Raw genomic sequence first — 18,701 nt, 5'->3', positions numbered from 1 at the left:
GCATTAGTTGAACGTACGAAGACCTGGGGGCAATCCTCAGCAGCTCCAAGAAACCACCAAACTCAGCAGATTAATTTCTAAAAGGGAACATATGCTTCTGCCAAACCTCTGACCATCTAGGTGATGGCGTTTGACTACATTTTTTATCCTTCGATAGCTCAGTTGGTAGAGCGGAGGACTGTAGGTGAAATTGCTGTAATCCTTAGGTCGCTGGTTCAAATCCGGCTCGAAGGATTGTACTTTTTTCTTGAGGCTTACGCCAACTTTTTGACAGCAGTGTACCATGACATGTGCTCGACAAAAAATATCTTTCCCTGAGAGAAGAAATGTTCACTTGTTGAGCTTTGATAGGAATGTTGGTATAGCAGCAGACAGTTCTCGAGATTGCAACAGTCCTTAGGTCGCTGACTCAGAAGAGTATAACTTTTTCTGCAGTTGTGCCAAGTTTTTGACTTATGCCTAGTGTTTCCCCAAAAGCAAGTCATTCCCTGAGCGGGAATCAAACCCAGGCCTCGGTGGTAAAATAAATGAATCCTAACCACTAGACCAACAGGGAGAGAGAAAAATACATTTCGCAAGCTAGGGGGCTAAACAGCGATTTTATTCCTCGGCTCACTTTTTGTCTATTCCCAAATGCAACTGCTTGCAATCTAAGGGGATGTAGCTCAGAGGAATAGAGCATTAGTTGAACGTACGAAGACCTCGGGGCAATCCTCAGCAGCTCCAAGAAACCACCAAACTCAGCAGATTAATTTCTTAAAGGGAACATATGCTTCTGCCAAACCTCTGACCATCTAGGTGATGGCGCTTGAGTACATTTTTTACCCTTCGATAGCTTAGTTGGTAGAGCGGAGGACTGTAGGTGAAATTGCTGTAATCCTTAGGTCGCTGGTTCAAATCCGTCTCGAAGGATTGTACTTTTTCTTGTGGCTTACGCCAACTTTTTGACAGCAGTGTACCATGACATGTGCTCGACAAAAAAATATCTTTCCCTGAGAGAAGAAATGTTCACTTGTTGACCTTTTATAGGAATGTTGGTATAGCAGCAGAGAGTTCTCGAGATTGCAACAGTCCTTAGGTCGCTGACTCAGAAGAGTATAACTTTTTCTGCAGTTGTGCCAAGTTTTTGACTTATGCCTAGTGTTTCCCCAAAAGCAAGTCATTCCCTGAGCGGGAATCAAACCCAGGCAGCGGTGGTAAAAGAACCGAATCCTAACCACTAGACCAACAGGGAGAGAGAAAAATGCATTTTGCAGTGAGGGGGCTAAACAGCGATTTTATTCCTCTGCTCACTTTTTCTCTAATCCCAAACGCAACTGCTTGCAATCTAAGGGGATGTAGCTCAGAGGAATAGAGCATTAGTTGAACGTACGAAGACCTGGGGGCAATCGTCAGCAGCTCCAAGAAACCGTCAAACTCAGCAGATTAATTTCTTAAAGGGAACATATGCTTCTGCCAAACCTCTGACTATCTAGGTGATGGCGTTTGACTACATTTGTTATCCTTCGATAGCTCAGTTGGTAGAGCGGAGGACTGTAGGGGAAATTGCTGTAATCCTTAGGTCGCTGGTTCAAATCCGGCTCGAAGGATTGTACTTTTTCTTGTGGCTTACGCCAACTTTTTGACAGCAGTGTACCATGACATGTGCTTGACAAATAATATCTTTCCCTGAGAGAAGAAATGTTCACTTGTTGACCTTTGATAGGAATGTTGGTATAGCAGCAGAGAGTTCTCGAGATTGCAACAGTCCTTAGGTCGCTGACTCAGAAGAGTATAACTTTTTCTGCAGTTGTGCCAAGTTTTTGACTTATGCCTAGTGTTTCCCCAAAAGCAAGTTATTCCCTGAGCGGGAATCAAACCCAGGCCTCGGTGGTAAAAGAAATGAATCCTAACCACTAGACCAACAGGGAGAGAGAAAAATACATTTCGCAAGCTAGGGGGCTAAACAGCGATTTTATTCCTCGGCTCACTTTTTGTCTATTCCCAAATGCAACTGCTTGCAATCTAAGGGGATGTAGCTCAGAGGAATAGAGCATTAGTTGAACGTACGAAGACCTCGGGGCAATCCTCAGCAGCTCCAAGAAACCACCAAACTCAGCAGATTAATTTCTTAAAGGGAACATATGCTTCTGCCAAACCTCTGACCATCTAGGTGATGGCGTTTGACTAAATTTTTTGTCCTTCGATAGCTCAGTTGGTAGAGCGGAGGACTGTAGGTGAAATTGCAGTAATCCTTAGGTCGCTGGTTCTAATCTGGCTCGAAGAATTGTACTTTTTTCTTGAGGCTTACGCCAACTTTTTGACAGCAGTGTACCATGACATGTGCTCGACAAAAAAATATCTTTCCCTGAGAGAAGAAATGTTCACTTGTTGACCTTTGATAGGAATGTTGGTATAGCAGCAGAGAGTTCTCGAGATTGCAACAGTCCTTAGGTCGCTGACTCAGAAGAGTATAACTTTTTCTGCAGTTGTGCCAAGTTTTTGACTTATGCCTAGTGTTTCCCCAAAAGCAAGTCATTCCCTGAGCGGGAATCAAACCCAGGCCTCGGTGGTAAAAGAAATGAATCCTAACCACTAGACCAACAGGGAGAGAGAAAAATACATTTCGCAAGCTAGGGGGCTAAACAGCGATTTTATTCCTCGGCTCACTTTTTGTCTATTCCCAAATGCAACTGCTTGCAATCTAAGGGGATGTAGCTCAGAGGAATAGAGCATTAGTTGAACGTACGAAGACCTCGGGGCAATCCTCAGCAGCTCCAAGAAACCACCAAACTCAGCAGATTAATTTCTTAAAGGGAACATATGCTTCTGCCAAACCTCTGACCATCTAGGTGATGGCGCTTGAGTACATTTTTTACCCTTTGATAGCTCAGTTGGTAGAGCGGAGGACTGTGGGTGAAATTGCTGTAATCCTTAGGTCGCTGGTTCAAATACGCCAACTTACGCCAACTTTTTGACAGCAGTGTACCATGACATGTGCTTGACAAAAAAATATCTTTCCCTGAGAGAAGAAATCTTCACTTGTTGACCTTTGATAGGAATGTTGGTAGAGCAGCAGAGAGTTCTCGAGATTGCAACAGTCCTTAGGTCGCTGACTCAGAAGAGTATAACTTTTTCTGCAGTTGTGCCAAGTTTTTGACTTATGCCTAGTGATTCCCCAAAGCAAGTCATTCCCTAAGCGGGAATCAAACCCAGGCAGCGGTGGTAAAAGTACCGAATCCTAACCACTAGACCAACAGGGAGAGAGAAAAATGCATTTTGCAGTGAGGTGGCTAAACAGCGATTTTATTCCTCTGCTCACTTTTTCTCTAATCCCAAACGCAACTGCTTGCAATCTAAGGGGATGTAGCTCAGAGGAATAGAGCATTAGTTGTAAGAAGACCTGGGGGCAATCGTCAGCAGCTCCAAGAAACCGTCAAACTCAGCAGATTAATTTCTTAAAGGGAACATAGGCTTCTGCCAAACCTCTGACCATCTAGGTGATGGCGTTTGACTACATTTTTTATCCTTCGATAGCTCAGTTGGTAGAGCGGAGGACTGTAGGGGAAATTGCTGTAATCCTTAGGTCGCTGTTTCAAATGCGTCTCGAAGGATTGTACTTTTTCTTGTGGCTTACGCCAACTTTTTGACAGCAGTGTACCATGACATGTGCTCGACAAAAAAATATCTTTCCCTGAGAGAAGAAATGTTCACTTGTTGACCTTTGATAGGAATGTTGGTATAGCAGCAGAGAGTTCTCGAGATTGCAACAGTCCTTAGGTCGCTGACTCAGAAGAGTATAACTTTTTCTGCAGTTGTGCCAAGTTTTTGACTTATGCCTAGTGTTTCCCCAAAAGCAAGTCATTCCCTGAGCGGGAATCAAACCCAGGCAGCGTTGGTAAAAGAACCGAATCCTAACCACTAGACAAACAGGGAGAGAGAAAAATGCATTTTGCAGTGAGGGGGCTAAACAGCGATTTTATTCCTCTGCTCACTTTTTTTCTATTCCCAAATGCAACTACTTGCAATCTAAGGGGATGTAGCTCAGAGGAATAGAGCATTAGTTGAACGTACGAAGACCTGGGGGCAATCCTCAGCAGCTCCAAGAAACCACCAAACTCAGCAGATTAATTTCTTAAAGGGAACATATGCTTCTGCCAAACCTCTGACTATCTAGGTGATGGCGTTTAATTACATTTTTTATCCTTCGATAGCTCAGTTGGTAGAGCGGAGGACTGTAGGTGAAATTGCTGTAATCCTTAGGTCGCTGGTTCTAATCTGGCTCGAAGGATTGTACTTTTTCTTGTGGTTTACGCCAACTTTTTGACAGCAGTGTACCATGACATGTGCTTGACAAAAAAATATCTTTCCCTGGAGAATAAATCTTCACTTGTTGACCTTTGATAGGAATGTTGGTATAGCAGCAGAGAGTTCTCGAGATTGCAACAGTCCTTAGGTTGCTGACTCAGAAGAGTATAACTTTTTCTGCAGTTGTGCCAAGTTTTTGACTTATGCCTAGTGTTTCCCCAAAAGCAAGTCATTCCCTGAGCGGGAATCAACGGTGGTAAAAGAACCGAATCCTAACCACTAGACCAACAGGGAGAGAGAAAAATACATTTCGCAAGCTAGGGGGCTAAACAGCGATTTTATTCCTCGGCTCACTTTTTGTCTATTCCCAAATGCAACTGCTTGCAATCTAAGGGGATGTAGCTCAGAGGAATAGAGCATTAGTTGAACGTACGAAGACCTCGGGGCAATCCTCAGCAGCTCCAAGAAACCACCAAACTCAGCAGATTAATTTCTAAAAGGGAACATATGCTTCTGCCTAACCTCTGACCATCTAGGTGATGGCGTTTGACTACATTTTTTATCCTTCGATAGCTCAGTTGGTAGAGCGGAGGACTGTAGGTGAAATTGCTGTAATCCTTAGGTCGCTGGTTCAAATCCGGCTCGAAGGATTGTACTTTTTTCTTGTGGCTTACGCCAACTTTTTGACAGCAGTGTACCATGACATGTGCTCGACAAAAAAATATATTTCCCTGAGAGAAGAAATGTTCACTTGTTGACCTTTGATAGGAATGTTGGTATAGCAGCAGAGAGTTCTCGAGATTGCAACAGTCCTTAGGTCGCTGACTCAGAAGAGTATAACTTTTTCTGCAGTTGTGCCAAGTTTTTGACTTATGCCTAGTGTTTCCCCAAAAGCAAGTCATTCCCTGAGCGGGAATCAAACCCAGGCAGCGGTGGTAAAAGAACCGAATCCTAACCACTAGACCAACAGGGAGAGAGAAAAATGCATTTTGCAGTGAGGGGGCTAAACAGCGATTTTATTCCTCTGCTCACTTTTTCTCTAATCCCAAACGCAAATGCTTGCAATCTAAGGGGATGTAGCTCAGAGGAATAGAGCATTAGTTGAACGTACGAAGACCTGGCGGCAATCGTCAGCAGCTCCCAGAAACCGTCAAACTCAGCAGATTAATTTCTTAAAGGGAACATATGCTTCTGCCAAACCTCTGACTATCTAGGTGATGGCGTTTGACTACATTCGTTATCCTTTGATAGCTCAGTTGGTAGAGCGGAGGACTGTAGGGGAAATTGCTGTAATCCTTAGGTCGCTGGTTCAAATCCGGCTCGAAGGATTGTACTTTTTCTTGTGGCTTACGCCAACTTTTTGACAGCAGTGTACCATGACATGTGCTTGACAAATAATATCTTTCCCTGAGAGAAGAAATGTTCACTTGTTGACCTTTGATAGGAATGTTGGTATAGCAGCAGAGAGTTCTCGAGATTGCAACAGTCCTTAGGTCGCTGACTCAGAAGAGTATAACTTTTTCTGCAGTTGTGCCAAGTTTTTGACTTATGCCTAGTGTTTCCCCAAAAGCAAGTCATTCCCTAAGCGGGAATCAAACCCAGGCAGCGGTGGTAAAATAAATGAATCCTAACCACTAGACCAACAGGGAGAGAGAAAAATACATTTCGCAAGCTAGGGGGCTAAACAGCGATTTTATTCCTCGGCTCACTTTTTGTCTATTCCCAAATGCAACTGCTTGCAATCTAAGGGGATGTAGCTCAGAGGAATAGAGCATTAGTTGAACGTACGAAGACCTCGGGGCAATCCTCAGCAGCTCCAAGAAACCACCAAACTCAGCAGATTAATTTCTTAAAGGGAACATATGCATCTGCCAAACCTCTGACCATCTAGGTGATGGCGCTTGAGTACATTTTTTACCCTTCGATAGCTCAGTTGGTAGAGCGGAGGACTGTAGGTGAAATTGCTGTAATCCTTAGGTCGCTGGTTCAAATCCGTCTCGAAGGATTGTACTTTTTCTTGTGGCTTACGCCAACTTTTTGACAGCAGTGTACCATGACATGTGCTCGACAAAAAAATATCTTTCCCTGAGAGAAGAAATGTTCACTTGTTGACCTTTTATAGGAATGTTGGTATAGCAGCAGAGAGTTCTCGAGATTGCAACAGTCCTTAGGTCGCTGACTCAGAAGAGTATAACTTTTTCTGCAGTTGTGCCAAGTTTTTGACTTATGCCTAGTGTTTCCCCAAAAGCAAGTCATTCCCTGAGCGGGAATCAAACCCAGGCAGCGGTGGTAAAAGAACCGAATCCTAACCACTAGACCAACAGGGAGAGAGAAAAATGCATTTTGCAGTGAGGGGGCTAAACAGCGATTTTATTCCTCTGCTCACTTTTTCTCTAATCCCAAACGCAACTGCTTGCAATCTAAGGGGATGTAGCTCAGAGGAATAGAGCATTAGTTGAACGTACGAAGACCTGGGGGCAATCGTCAGCAGCTCCAAGAAACCGTCAAACTCAGCAGATTAATTTCTTAAAGGGAACATATGCTTCTGCCAAACCTCTGACCATCTAGGTGATGGCGCTTGAGTACATTTTTTACCCTTTGATAGCTCAGTTGGTAGAGCGGAGGACTGTAGGTGAAATTGCTGTAATCCTTAGGTCGCTGGTTCAAATCCGGCTCGAAGGATTGTACTTTTTCTTGTGGCTTACGCCAACTTTTTGACAGCAGTGTACCATGACATGTGCTTGACAAAAAAATATCTTTCCCTGAGAGAAGAAATCTTCACTTGTTGACCTTTGATAGGAATGTTGGTAGAGCAGCAGAGAGTTCTCGAGATTGCAACAGTCCTTAGGTCGCTGACTCAGAAGAGTATAACTTTTTCTGCAGTTGTGCCAAGTTTTTGACTTATGCCTAGTGATTCCCCAAAGCAAGTCATTCCCTAAGCGGGAATCAAACCCAGGCAGCGGTGGTAAAAGTACCGAATCCTAACCACTAGACCAACAGGGAGAGAGAAAAATGCATTTTGCAGTGAGGTGGCTAAACAGCGATTTTATTCCTCTGCTCACTTTTTCTCTAATCCCAAACGCAACTGCTTGCAATCTAAGGGGATGTAGCTCAGAGGAATAGAGCATTAGTTGTAAGAAGACCTGGGGGCAATCGTCAGCAGCTCCAAGAAACCGTCAAACTCAGCAGATTAATTTCTTAAAGGGAACATAGGCTTCTGCCAAACCTCTGACCATCTAGGTGATGGCGTTTGACTACATTTTTTATCCTTCGATAGCTCAGTTGGTAGAGCGGAGGACTGTAGGGGAAATTGCTGTAATCCTTAGGTCGCTGTTTCAAATGCGTCTCGAAGGATTGTACTTTTTCTTGTGGCTTACGCCAACTTTTTGACAGCAGTGTACCATGACATGTGCTCGACAAAAAAATATCTTTCCCTGAGAGAAGAAATGTTCACTTGTTGACCTTTGATAGGAATGTTGGTATAGCAGCAGAGAGTTCTCGAGATTGCAACAGTCCTTAGGTCGCTGACTCAGAAGAGTATAACTTTTTCTGCAGTTGTGCCAAGTTTTTGACTTATGCCTAGTGTTTCCCCAAAAGCAAGTCATTCCCTGAGCGGGAATCAAACCCAGGCAGCGTTGGTAAAAGAACCGAATCCTAACCACTAGACAAACAGGGAGAGAGAAAAATGCATTTTGCAGTGAGGGGGCTAAACAGCGATTTTATTCCTCTGCTCACTTTTTTTCTATTCCCAAATGCAACTACTTGCAATCTAAGGGGATGTAGCTCAGAGGAATAGAGCATTAGTTGAACGTACGAAGACCTGGGGGCAATCCTCAGCAGCTCCAAGAAACCACCAAACTCAGCAGATTAATTTCTTAAAGGGAACATATGCTTCTGCCAAACCTCTGACTATCTAGGTGATGGCGTTTAATTACATTTTTTATCCTTCGATAGCTCAGTTGGTAGAGCGGAGGACTGTAGGTGAAATTGCTGTAATCCTTAGGTCGCTGGTTCTAATCTGGCTCGAAGGATTGTACTTTTTCTTGTGGTTTACGCCAACTTTTTGACAGCAGTGTACCATGACATGTGCTTGACAAAAAAATATCTTTCCCTGGAGAATAAATCTTCACTTGTTGACCTTTGATAGGAATGTTGGTATAGCAGCAGAGAGTTCTCGAGATTGCAACAGTCCTTAGGTTGCTGACTCAGAAGAGTATAACTTTTTCTGCAGTTGTGCCAAGTTTTTGACTTATGCCTAGTGTTTCCCCAAAAGCAAGTCATTCCCTGAGCGGGAATCAACGGTGGTAAAAGAACCGAATCCTAACCACTAGACCAACAGGGAGAGAGAAAAATACATTTCGCAAGCTAGGGGGCTAAACAGCGATTTTATTCCTCGGCTCACTTTTTGTCTATTCCCAAATGCAACTGCTTGCAATCTAAGGGGATGTAGCTCAGAGGAATAGAGCATTAGTTGAACGTACGAAGACCTCGGGGCAATCCTCAGCAGCTCCAAGAAACCACCAAACTCAGCAGATTAATTTCTAAAAGGGAACATATGCTTCTGCCTAACCTCTGACCATCTAGGTGATGGCGTTTGACTACATTTTTTATCCTTCGATAGCTCAGTTGGTAGAGCGGAGGACTGTAGGTGAAATTGCTGTAATCCTTAGGTCGCTGGTTCAAATCCGGCTCGAAGGATTGTACTTTTTTCTTGTGGCTTACGCCAACTTTTTGACAGCAGTGTACCATGACATGTGCTCGACAAAAAAATATATTTCCCTGAGAGAAGAAATGTTCACTTGTTGACCTTTGATAGGAATGTTGGTATAGCAGCAGAGAGTTCTCGAGATTGCAACAGTCCTTAGGTCGCTGACTCAGAAGAGTATAACTTTTTCTGCAGTTGTGCCAAGTTTTTGACTTATGCCTAGTGTTTCCCCAAAAGCAAGTCATTCCCTGAGCGGGAATCAAACCCAGGCAGCGGTGGTAAAAGAACCGAATCCTAACCACTAGACCAACAGGGAGAGAGAAAAATGCATTTTGCAGTGAGGGGGCTAAACAGCGATTTTATTCCTCTGCTCACTTTTTCTCTAATCCCAAACGCAAATGCTTGCAATCTAAGGGGATGTAGCTCAGAGGAATAGAGCATTAGTTGAACGTACGAAGACCTGGCGGCAATCGTCAGCAGCTCCCAGAAACCGTCAAACTCAGCAGATTAATTTCTTAAAGGGAACATATGCTTCTGCCAAACCTCTGACTATCTAGGTGATGGCGTTTGACTACATTCGTTATCCTTTGATAGCTCAGTTGGTAGAGCGGAGGACTGTAGGGGAAATTGCTGTAATCCTTAGGTCGCTGGTTCAAATCCGGCTCGAAGGATTGTACTTTTTCTTGTGGCTTACGCCAACTTTTTGACAGCAGTGTACCATGACATGTGCTTGACAAATAATATCTTTCCCTGAGAGAAGAAATGTTCACTTGTTGACCTTTGATAGGAATGTTGGTATAGCAGCAGAGAGTTCTCGAGATTGCAACAGTCCTTAGGTCGCTGACTCAGAAGAGTATAACTTTTTCTGCAGTTGTGCCAAGTTTTTGACTTATGCCTAGTGTTTCCCCAAAAGCAAGTCATTCCCTAAGCGGGAATCAAACCCAGGCAGCGGTGGTAAAAGAACCGAATCCTAACCACTAGACCAACAGGGAGAGGGAAAAATACATTTCGCAAGCTAGGGGGCTAAACAGCGATTTTATTCCTCGGCTCACTTTTTGTCTATTCCCAAATGCAACTGCTTGCAATCTAAGGGGATGTAGCTCAGAGGAATAGAGCATTAGTTGAACGTACGAAGACCTCGGGGCAATCCTCAGCAGCTCCAAGAAACCACCAAACTCAGCAGATTAATTTCTAAAAGGGAACATATGCTTCTGCCAAACCTCTGACCATCTAGGTGATGGCGCTTGAGTACATTTTTTACCCTTCGATAGCTCAGTTGGTAGAGCGGAGGACTGTAGGTGAAATTGCTGTAATCCTTAGGTCGCTGGTTCAAATCCGGCTCGAAGGATTGTACTTTTTCTTGTGGCTTACGCCAACTTTTTGACAGCAGTGTACCATGACATGTGCTCGACAAAAAAATATCTTTCCCCGAGAGAAGAAATCTTCACTTGTTGACCTTTGATAGGAATGTTGGTATAGCAGCAGAGAGTTCTCGAGATTGCAACAGTCCTTAGGTCGCTGACTCAGAAGAGTAAAACTTTTTCTGCAGTTGTGCCAAGTTTTTGACTTATGCCTAGTGTTTCCCCAAAAGCAAGTCATTCCCTGAGCGGGAATCAAACCCAGGCCTCGGTGGTAAAAGAACCGAATCCTAACCACTAGACCAACAGGGAGAGAGAAAAATACATTTCGCAAGCTAGGGGGCTAAACAGCGATTTTATTCCTCGGCTCACTTTTTGTCTATTCCCAAATGCAACTGCTTGCAATCTAAGGGGATGTAGCTCAGAGGAATAGAGCATTAGTTGAACGTACGAAGACCTCGGGGCAATCCTCAGCAGCTCCAAGAAACCACCAAACTCAGCAGATTAATTTCTAAAAGGGAACATATGCTTCTGCCAAACCTCTGACCATCTAGGTGATGGCGTTTGACTACATTTTTTATCCTTCGATAGCTCAGTTGGTAGAGCGGAGGACTGAAGGTGAAATTGCTGTAATCCTTAGGTTGCTGGTTCAAATCCGGCTCGAAGGATTGTACTTTTTCTTGTGGCTTACGCCAACTTTTTGACAGCAGTGTACCATGACATGTGCTTGACAAAAAAATATCTTTCCCTGAGAGAAGAAATCTTCACTTGTTGACCTTTGATAGGAATGTTGGTATAGCAGCAGAGAGGTCTCGAGATTGCAACAGTCCTTAGGTCGCTGACTCAGAAGAGTATAACTTTTTATGCAGTTGTGCCAAGTTTTTGACTTATGCCTAGTGTTTCCCCAAAAGCAAGTCATTCCCTGGGCGGGAATCAAACCCAGGCAGCGGTGGTAAAAGAACCGAATCCTAACCACTAGACCAACAGGGAGAGAGAAAATTACATTTCGCAAGCTAGGGGGCTAAACAGCGATTTTATTCCTCGGCTCACTTTTTGTCTATTCCCAAATGCAACTGCTTGCAATCTAAGGGGATGTAGCTCAGAGGAATAGAGCATTAGTTGAACGTACGAAGACCTGGGGGCAATCCTCAGCAGCTCCAAGAAACCACCAAACTCAGCAGATTAATTTCTAAAAGGGAACATATGCTTCTGCCAAACCTCTGACCATCTAGGTGATGGCGTTTGACAACATTTTTTATCCTTCGATAGCTCAGTTGGTAGAGCGGAGGACTGTAGGTGAAATTGCTGTAATCCTTAGGTCGCTGGTTCAAATCCAGCTCGAAGGATTGTACTTTTTTCTTGTGGCTTACGCCAACTTTTTGACAGCAGTGTACCATGACATGTGCTCGACAAAAAAAGATCTTTCCCTGAGAGAAGAAATGTTCACTTGTTGACCTTTGATAGGAATGTTGGTATAGCAGCAGAGAGTTCTCGAGATTGCAACAGTCCTTAGGTCGCTGACTCAGAAGAGTATAACTTTTTCTGCAGTTGTGCCAAGTTTTTGACTTATGCCTAGTGTTTCCCCAAAAGCAAGTCATTCCCTAAGCGGGAATCAAACCCAGGCAGCGGTGGTAAAAGAACCGAATCCTAACCACTAGACCAACAGGGAGAGAGAAAAATACATTTCGCAAGCTAGGGGGCTAAACAGCGATTTTATTCCTCGGCTCACTTTTTGTCTATTCCCAAATGCAACTGCTTGCAATCTAAGGGGATGTAGCTCAGAGGAATAGAGCATTAGTTGAACGTACGAAGACCTCGGGGCAATCCTCAGCAGCTACAAGAAACCACCAAACTCAGCAGATTAATTTCTAAAAGGGAACATATGCTTCTGCCAAACCTCTGACCATCTAGGTGATGGCGCTTGAGTACATTTTTTACCCTTTGATAGCTCAGTTGGTAGAGCGGAGGACTGTAGGGGAAATTGCTGTAATCCTTAGGTCGCTGGTTCAAATCCGGCTCGAAGGATTGTACTTTTTCTTGTGGCTTACGCCAACTTTTTGACAGCAGTGTACCATGACATGTGCTTGACAAAAAATATCTTTCCCTGAGAGAAGAAATGTTCACTTGTTGACCTTTGATAGGAATGTTGGTATAGCAGCAGAGAGTTCTCGAGATTGCAACAGTCCTTAGGTCGCTGACTCAGAAGAGTATAACTTTTTCTGCAGTTGTGCCAAGTTTTTGACTTATGCCTAGTGTTTCCCCAAAAGCAAGTCATTCCCTGAGCGGGAATCAAACCCAGGCCTCGGTGGTAAAATAAATGAATCCTAACCACTAGACCAACAGGGAGAGAGAAAAATGCATTTTGCAGTGAGGGAGCTAAACAGCGATTTTATTCCTCTGCTCACTTTTTGTCTATTCCCAAATGCAACTACTTGCAATCTAAGGGGATGTAGCTCAGAGGAATAGAGCATTAGTTGAACGTACGAAGACCTGGGGGCAATCCTCAGCAGCTCCAAGAAACCACCAAACTCAGCAGATTAATTTCTTAAAGGGAACATATGCTTCTGCCAAACCTCTGACTATATAGGTGATGGCGTTTAATTACATTTTTTATCCTTCGATAGCTCAGTTGGTAGAGCGGAGGACTGTAGGTGAAATTGCTGTAATCCTTAGGTCGCTGGTTCTAATCTGGCTCGAAGGATTGTACTTTTTCATGTGGCTTACGCCAACTTTTTGACAGCAGTGTACCATGACATGTGCTTGACAAAAAAATATCTTTCCCTGAGAGAAGAAATCTTCACTTGTTGACCTTTGATAGGAATGTTGGTATAGCAGCAGAGAGTTCTCGAGATTGCAACAGTCCTTAGGTCGCTGACTCAGAAGAGTATAACTTTTTCTGCAGTTGTGCCAAGTTTTTGACTTATGCCTAGTGTTTCCCCAAAAGCAAGTCATTCCCTGAGCGGGAATCAAACCCAGGCAGCGGTGGTAAAAGAACCGAATCCTAACCACTAGACCAACAGGGAGAGAGAAAAATGCATTTTGCAGTGAGGTGGCTAAACAGCGATTTTATTCCTCTGCTCACTTTTTCTCTAATCCCAAACGCAACTACTTGCAATCTAAGGGGATGTAGCTCAGAGGAATAGAGTATTAGTTGAACGTAAGAAGACCTGGGGGCAATCGTCAGCAGCTCCAAGAAACCGTCAAACTCAGCAGATTAATTTCTTAAAGGGAACATATGCTTCTGCCAAACCTCTGACTATCTAGGTGATGGCGTTTCACTACATTCTTTATCCTTCGATAGCTCAGTTGTTAGAGCGGAGGACTGTAGGGGAAATTGCTGTAATCCTTAGGTCGCTGGTTCAAATCCGTCTCGAAGGATTGTACTTTTTCTTGTGTCTTACGCCAACTTTTTGACAGCAGTGTACCATGACATGTGCTCGACAAAAAAATATCTTTCCCTGAGAGAAGAAATGTTCACTTGTTGACCATTGATAGGAATGTTGGTATAGCAGCAGAGAGTTCTCGAGATTGCAACAGTCCTTAGGTCGCTGACTCAGAAGAGTATAACTTTTTATGCAGTTGTGCCAAGTTTTTGACTTATGCCTAGTGTTTCCCCAAAAGCAAGTCATTCCCTGAGCGGGAATCAAACCCAGGCAGCGGTGGTAAAAGAACCGAATCCTAACCACTAGACCAACAGGGAGAGAGAAAAATACATTTTGCAAGCTAGGGGGCTAAACAGCGATTTTATTCCTCGGCTCACTTTTTGTCTATTCCCAAATGCAACTGCTTGCAATCTAAGGGGATGTAGCTCAGAGGAATAGAGCATTAGTTGAACGTACGAAGACCTCGGGGCAATCCTCAGCAGCTCCAAGAAACCACCAAACTCAGCAGATTAATTTCTAAAAGGGAACATATGCTTCTGCCAAACCTCTGACCATCTAGGTGATGGCGTTTGACTGCATTTTTTATCCTTCGATAGCTCAGTTGGTAGAGCGGAGGACTGTAGGTGAAATTGCTGTAATCCTTAGGTCGCTGGTTCAAATCCGGCTCGAAGGATTGTACTTTTTTCTTGTGGCTTACGCCAACTTTTTGACAGCAGTGTACCATGACATGTGCTCGACAAAAAAATATCTTTCCCTGAGAGAAGAAATGTTCACTTGTTGACCTTTGATAGGAATGTTGGTATAGCAGCAGAGAGTTCTCGAGATTGCAACAGTCCTTAGGTCGCTGACTCAGAAGAGTATAACTTTTTCTGCAGTTGTGCCAAGTTTTTGACTTATGCCTAGTGTTTCCCCAAAAGCAAGTCATTCCCTGAGCGGGAATCAAACCCAGGCCTCGGTGGTAAAAGAAATGAATCCTAACCACTAGACCAACAGGGAGAGAGAAAAAGACATTTCGCAAGCTAGGGGGCTAAACAGCGATTTTATTCCTCGGCTCACTTTTTGTCTATTCCCAAATGCAACTGCTTGCAATCTAAGGGGGTGTAGCTCAGAGGAATAGAGCATTAGTTGAACGTACGAAGACCTCGGGGCAATCCTCAGCAGCTCCAAGAAACCACCAAACTCAGCAGATTAATTTCTAAAAGGGAACATATGCTTCTGCCAAATCTCTGACCATCTAGGTGATGGCGTTTGACTACATTTTTTATCCTTCGATATCTCAGTTGGTAGAGCGGAGGACTGTAGGTGAAATTGCTGTAATCCTTAGGTCGCTGGTTCAAATCCGGCTCGAAGGATTGTACTTTTTTCTTGTGGCTTACGCCAACTTTTTGACAGCAGTGTACCATGACATGTGCTCGACAAAAAAATATCTTTCCCTGAGAGAAGAAATGTTCACTTGTTGACCTTTGATAGGAATGTTGGTATAGCAGCAGAGAGTTCTCGAGATTGCAACAGTCCTTAGGTCGCTGACTCAGAAGAGTATAACTTTTTCTGCAGTTGTGCCAAGTTTTTGACTTATGCCTAGTGTTTCCCCAAAAGCAAGTCATTCCCTGAGCGGGAATCAAACCCAGGCCTCGGTGGTAAAAGAAATGAATCCTAACCACTAGACCAACAGGGAGAGAGAAAAATACATTTCGCAAGCTAGGGGGCTAAACAGCGATTTTATTCCTCGGCTCACTTTTTGTCTATTCCCAAATGCAACTGCTTGCAATCTAAGGGGGTGTAGCTCAGAGGAATAGAGCATTAGTTGAACGTACGAAGACCTCGGGGCAATCCTCAGCAGCTCCAAGAAACCACCAAACTCAGCAGATTAATTTCTTAAAGGGAACATATGCTTCTGCCAAACCTCTGACCATCTAGGTGATGGCGCTTGAGTACATTTTTTACCCTTCGATAGCTCAGTTGGTAGAGCGGAGGACTGTAGGTGAAATTGCTGTAATCCTTATGTCGCTGGTTCAAATCCGGCTCGAAGGATTGTACTTTTTCTTGTGGCTTACGCCAACTTTTTGACAGCAGTGTACCATGACATGTGCTTGACAAAAAAATATCTTTCCCTGAGAGAAGAAATCTTCACTTGTTGACCTTTGATAGGAATGTTGGTATAGCAGCAGAGAGTTCTCGAGATTGCAACAGTCCTTAGGTCGCTGACTCAGAAGAGTATAACTTTTTATGCAGTTGTGCCAAGTTTTTGACTTATGCCTAGTGTTTCCCCAAAAGCAAGTCATTCCCTGGGCGGGAATCAAACCCAGGCCTCGGTGGTAAAATAAATGAATCCTAACCACTAGACCAACAGGGAGGGAGAAAAATGCATTTTGCAGTGAGGTGGCTAAACAGCGATTTTATTCCTCTGCTCACTTTTTCTCTAATCCCAAACGCAACTACTTGCAATCTAAGGGGATGTAGCTCAGAGGAATAGAGTATTAGTTGAACGTAAGAAGACCTGGGGGCAATCGTCAGCAGCTCCAAGAAACCGTCAAACTCAGCAGATTAATTTCTTAAAGGGAACATATGCTTCTGCCAAACCTCTGACTATCTAGGTGATGGCGTTTCACTACATTTTTTATCCTTCGATAGCTCAGTTGGTAGAGCGGAGGACTGTAGGGGAAATTGCTGTAATCCTTAGGTCGCTGGTTCAAATCCGTCTCGAAGGATTGTACTTTTTCTTGTGGCTTACGCCAACTTTTTGACAGCAGTGTACCATGACATGTGCTCGACAAAAAAATATCTTTCCCTGAGAGAAGAAATGTTCACTTGTTGACCATTGATAGGAATGTTGGTATAGCAGCAGAGAGTTCTCGAGATTGCAACAGTCCTTAGGTCGCTGACTCAGAAGAGTATAACTTTTTATGCAGTTGTGCCAAGTTTTTGACTTATGCCTAGTGTTTCCCCAAAAGCAAGTCATTCCCTGAGCGGGAATCAAACCCAGGCAGCGGTGGTAAAAGAAATGAATCCTAACCACTAGACCAACAGGGAGAGAGAAAAATACATTTCGCAAGCTAGGGGGCTAAACAGCGATTTTATTCCTCGGCTCACTTTTTGTCTATTCCCAAATGCAACTGCTTGCATTATAAGGGGATGTAGCTCAGAGGAATAGAGCATTAGTTGAACGTACGAAGACCTGGGGGCAATCGTCAGCAGCTCCAAGAAACCGTCAAACTCAGCAGATTAATTTCTTAAAGGGAACATATGCTTCTGCCAAACCTCTGACCATCTAGGTCAGGGGTGTCAAAGTCAAATGGACGGAGGGCCAAATAAAAAAATCAGCTACAAGACGAGGGCCGGACTGTTCGAATGTTCATTGAAAAATTTTTAAATGACGCATATAGTCTAGTGAACCTAATTGAACCTACTGAAAACCTAACAAATATATTACAATATGATCAGATAAATAAAGCAATATTTTCTTATGGCTCTGTCAGTAATCTTTAATTTTCAACAGACACAAAAGACAAATTTCCTTTATATAAATATCCCCATAACATGAACATTAAATGAAAGAAACCGGTATTCAAGGCACCATCAGTAGACTATATTTTCTATTTTAGCAAAAGTGGGCTAAATTTACTTCAAAGAAAAAACAATAATAGCAATTTTCTATCATCCACTCAACTGAAATATTTTTAAAATATAATTGGATTGAAATACAAAAAAATAAAGTGCAAAAATCTATTAATCAAAAACAACACTTTGTTTAAGGAGAAGTAACATGCAGTGAAAACAAATATTAAATTTTAACTTTTAAACTTGAACTGAGTAAAAACTCTAAATATGTGATTGCACAGTAATGTTCACTTGTTTGAGGTTGAGGGTGATACTTGGTGGTGTCCCATCTTTTCCACAAGTTCATCAATGTTCGGGGTAAGGCTCTGAGCTGAAGAAATCCTCAGAATTGAGTGGAGGTGTTCAGCAGTAAGTCGACTTCTGTGTGATGTTTTGTTCAGGTTCATCAAAGAAAACAGTTGTTCACACAGGTATGTGCTGCCAAACATAGACAACGTTTGAGCAGCCTGGATGCGCAGCTGGGGCATTGTGCCGGGGAGGAAACGGGCGAACTCCGCAGCACCCACTGCCGCATATTTTGCCCTCAGTGCATCATTGCATTGGAGGTCAATCAACTCCATTTGGAGGTTTGGTGGTGAGCTTTCCACGTCAACAGCAAATGGGTTACCGAGCAGTTCCAACCTGCTTTTTTGTGCTTCAAAGTCAGCAAATCGGCGTCGAAAGTCAGCGGCAAGCATACCTATTTTATCAGCCAACTGTGTGCTCGGGAACGCACTGGTAGAGAGCTTCTCTTTCATGGTCTGGCAGCTGGGAAAGTGGCTCAAATTTTCTTTCCGCATCTGCGTCTCCCACAGAGTCAGTTTGGTTTTAAATGCCTTCACTGTACTGTACATATCAGAGATGACACGATCCCGACCCTGCAGCTGCAAGTTTATTGCATTCAGATGACTCGTAATGTCACACAGAAAAGCCATTTCACACAGAAACATTTCGTCTCGGAGTTGTGTTGTGTCTTTCCCTTTGCTGTCCAAGAACAGACAAATCTCCTCACGAAGCTCGAAACATCTTTGAAGCACCTTTCCCTGGCTTAGCCATCGCACCTCTGTGTGATAAGGCAAATCACCATGCTCCGTTTCTAACTCCGTCAGAAATGCCTTGAACTGGCGGTGATTCAAACCTTTGGCTCTGATAAAGTTAACTGTGCGCGTGATGATGCTCATTACATGCTCCATTTTCAAGGCTTTACCGCACAACGCTTCCTGGTGTATGATACAATGATAAGCTGTCAGCTCACCTGTCGCGTTTTCCTCTTGCATCTTTTCCCGTATCTTCGCCACCAGTCCGCTCCTGTGTCCACACATCGCAGGTGCTCCGTCGGTTGTCAAACCCACGAGTTTTTCCCAAGGCAGC

General features: G+C 43.6%; 23 non-coding genes across 23 annotated transcripts; all 23 read left to right on the top strand.

Moving 5' to 3' along the window:
* Nucleotides 1-147: 147 nt before the first annotated feature.
* Nucleotides 148-234, top strand: trnay-gua. The gene is given in 2 exon segments: nucleotides 148-184; nucleotides 199-234. It is a non-coding gene; the product is annotated as a tRNA-Tyr (tRNA).
* A 591-nt stretch (nucleotides 235-825) lies between these two features.
* On the top strand, nucleotides 826-912 carry trnay-gua. The gene is given in 2 exon segments: nucleotides 826-862; nucleotides 877-912. It is a non-coding gene; the product is annotated as a tRNA-Tyr (tRNA).
* A 590-nt stretch (nucleotides 913-1,502) lies between these two features.
* Nucleotides 1,503-1,589, top strand: trnay-gua. The gene is given in 2 exon segments: nucleotides 1,503-1,539; nucleotides 1,554-1,589. It is a non-coding gene; the product is annotated as a tRNA-Tyr (tRNA).
* A 590-nt stretch (nucleotides 1,590-2,179) lies between these two features.
* trnay-gua lies at nucleotides 2,180-2,266 on the top strand. The gene is given in 2 exon segments: nucleotides 2,180-2,216; nucleotides 2,231-2,266. It is a non-coding gene; the product is annotated as a tRNA-Tyr (tRNA).
* Nucleotides 2,267-3,506: 1,240 nt separating this feature from the next.
* On the top strand, nucleotides 3,507-3,593 carry trnay-gua. The gene is given in 2 exon segments: nucleotides 3,507-3,543; nucleotides 3,558-3,593. It is a non-coding gene; the product is annotated as a tRNA-Tyr (tRNA).
* A 590-nt stretch (nucleotides 3,594-4,183) lies between these two features.
* Nucleotides 4,184-4,270, top strand: trnay-gua. Its single transcript is given in 2 exon segments — nucleotides 4,184-4,220; nucleotides 4,235-4,270. It is a non-coding gene; the product is annotated as a tRNA-Tyr (tRNA).
* A 580-nt stretch (nucleotides 4,271-4,850) lies between these two features.
* On the top strand, nucleotides 4,851-4,937 carry trnay-gua. Its single transcript is given in 2 exon segments — nucleotides 4,851-4,887; nucleotides 4,902-4,937. It is a non-coding gene; the product is annotated as a tRNA-Tyr (tRNA).
* A 591-nt stretch (nucleotides 4,938-5,528) lies between these two features.
* trnay-gua lies at nucleotides 5,529-5,615 on the top strand. Its single transcript is given in 2 exon segments — nucleotides 5,529-5,565; nucleotides 5,580-5,615. It is a non-coding gene; the product is annotated as a tRNA-Tyr (tRNA).
* A 590-nt stretch (nucleotides 5,616-6,205) lies between these two features.
* On the top strand, nucleotides 6,206-6,292 carry trnay-gua. Its single transcript is given in 2 exon segments — nucleotides 6,206-6,242; nucleotides 6,257-6,292. It is a non-coding gene; the product is annotated as a tRNA-Tyr (tRNA).
* A 590-nt stretch (nucleotides 6,293-6,882) lies between these two features.
* trnay-gua lies at nucleotides 6,883-6,969 on the top strand. Its single transcript is given in 2 exon segments — nucleotides 6,883-6,919; nucleotides 6,934-6,969. It is a non-coding gene; the product is annotated as a tRNA-Tyr (tRNA).
* A 585-nt stretch (nucleotides 6,970-7,554) lies between these two features.
* Nucleotides 7,555-7,641, top strand: trnay-gua. Its single transcript is given in 2 exon segments — nucleotides 7,555-7,591; nucleotides 7,606-7,641. It is a non-coding gene; the product is annotated as a tRNA-Tyr (tRNA).
* A 590-nt stretch (nucleotides 7,642-8,231) lies between these two features.
* Nucleotides 8,232-8,318, top strand: trnay-gua. Its single transcript is given in 2 exon segments — nucleotides 8,232-8,268; nucleotides 8,283-8,318. It is a non-coding gene; the product is annotated as a tRNA-Tyr (tRNA).
* Nucleotides 8,319-8,898: 580 nt separating this feature from the next.
* Nucleotides 8,899-8,985, top strand: trnay-gua. Its single transcript is given in 2 exon segments — nucleotides 8,899-8,935; nucleotides 8,950-8,985. It is a non-coding gene; the product is annotated as a tRNA-Tyr (tRNA).
* Nucleotides 8,986-9,576: 591 nt separating this feature from the next.
* trnay-gua lies at nucleotides 9,577-9,663 on the top strand. Its single transcript is given in 2 exon segments — nucleotides 9,577-9,613; nucleotides 9,628-9,663. It is a non-coding gene; the product is annotated as a tRNA-Tyr (tRNA).
* A 590-nt stretch (nucleotides 9,664-10,253) lies between these two features.
* trnay-gua lies at nucleotides 10,254-10,340 on the top strand. Its single transcript is given in 2 exon segments — nucleotides 10,254-10,290; nucleotides 10,305-10,340. It is a non-coding gene; the product is annotated as a tRNA-Tyr (tRNA).
* A 1,269-nt stretch (nucleotides 10,341-11,609) lies between these two features.
* trnay-gua lies at nucleotides 11,610-11,696 on the top strand. The gene is given in 2 exon segments: nucleotides 11,610-11,646; nucleotides 11,661-11,696. It is a non-coding gene; the product is annotated as a tRNA-Tyr (tRNA).
* Nucleotides 11,697-12,288: 592 nt separating this feature from the next.
* trnay-gua lies at nucleotides 12,289-12,375 on the top strand. The gene is given in 2 exon segments: nucleotides 12,289-12,325; nucleotides 12,340-12,375. It is a non-coding gene; the product is annotated as a tRNA-Tyr (tRNA).
* Nucleotides 12,376-12,964: 589 nt separating this feature from the next.
* Nucleotides 12,965-13,051, top strand: trnay-gua. The gene is given in 2 exon segments: nucleotides 12,965-13,001; nucleotides 13,016-13,051. It is a non-coding gene; the product is annotated as a tRNA-Tyr (tRNA).
* Nucleotides 13,052-13,641: 590 nt separating this feature from the next.
* Nucleotides 13,642-13,728, top strand: trnay-gua. Its single transcript is given in 2 exon segments — nucleotides 13,642-13,678; nucleotides 13,693-13,728. It is a non-coding gene; the product is annotated as a tRNA-Tyr (tRNA).
* A 591-nt stretch (nucleotides 13,729-14,319) lies between these two features.
* Nucleotides 14,320-14,406, top strand: trnay-gua. Its single transcript is given in 2 exon segments — nucleotides 14,320-14,356; nucleotides 14,371-14,406. It is a non-coding gene; the product is annotated as a tRNA-Tyr (tRNA).
* Nucleotides 14,407-14,998: 592 nt separating this feature from the next.
* Nucleotides 14,999-15,085, top strand: trnay-gua. Its single transcript is given in 2 exon segments — nucleotides 14,999-15,035; nucleotides 15,050-15,085. It is a non-coding gene; the product is annotated as a tRNA-Tyr (tRNA).
* A 592-nt stretch (nucleotides 15,086-15,677) lies between these two features.
* Nucleotides 15,678-15,764, top strand: trnay-gua. Its single transcript is given in 2 exon segments — nucleotides 15,678-15,714; nucleotides 15,729-15,764. It is a non-coding gene; the product is annotated as a tRNA-Tyr (tRNA).
* Nucleotides 15,765-16,354: 590 nt separating this feature from the next.
* trnay-gua lies at nucleotides 16,355-16,441 on the top strand. The gene is given in 2 exon segments: nucleotides 16,355-16,391; nucleotides 16,406-16,441. It is a non-coding gene; the product is annotated as a tRNA-Tyr (tRNA).
* Nucleotides 16,442-18,701: the final 2,260 nt, after the last annotated feature.

This window comes from Oncorhynchus mykiss, chromosome 21, assembly GCF_013265735.2.
Source record: "Oncorhynchus mykiss isolate Arlee chromosome 21, USDA_OmykA_1.1, whole genome shotgun sequence".
Taxonomy (NCBI): domain Eukaryota; kingdom Metazoa; phylum Chordata; class Actinopteri; order Salmoniformes; family Salmonidae; genus Oncorhynchus; species Oncorhynchus mykiss.
This window is presented reverse-complemented; position numbering and strand designations above follow the sequence as displayed.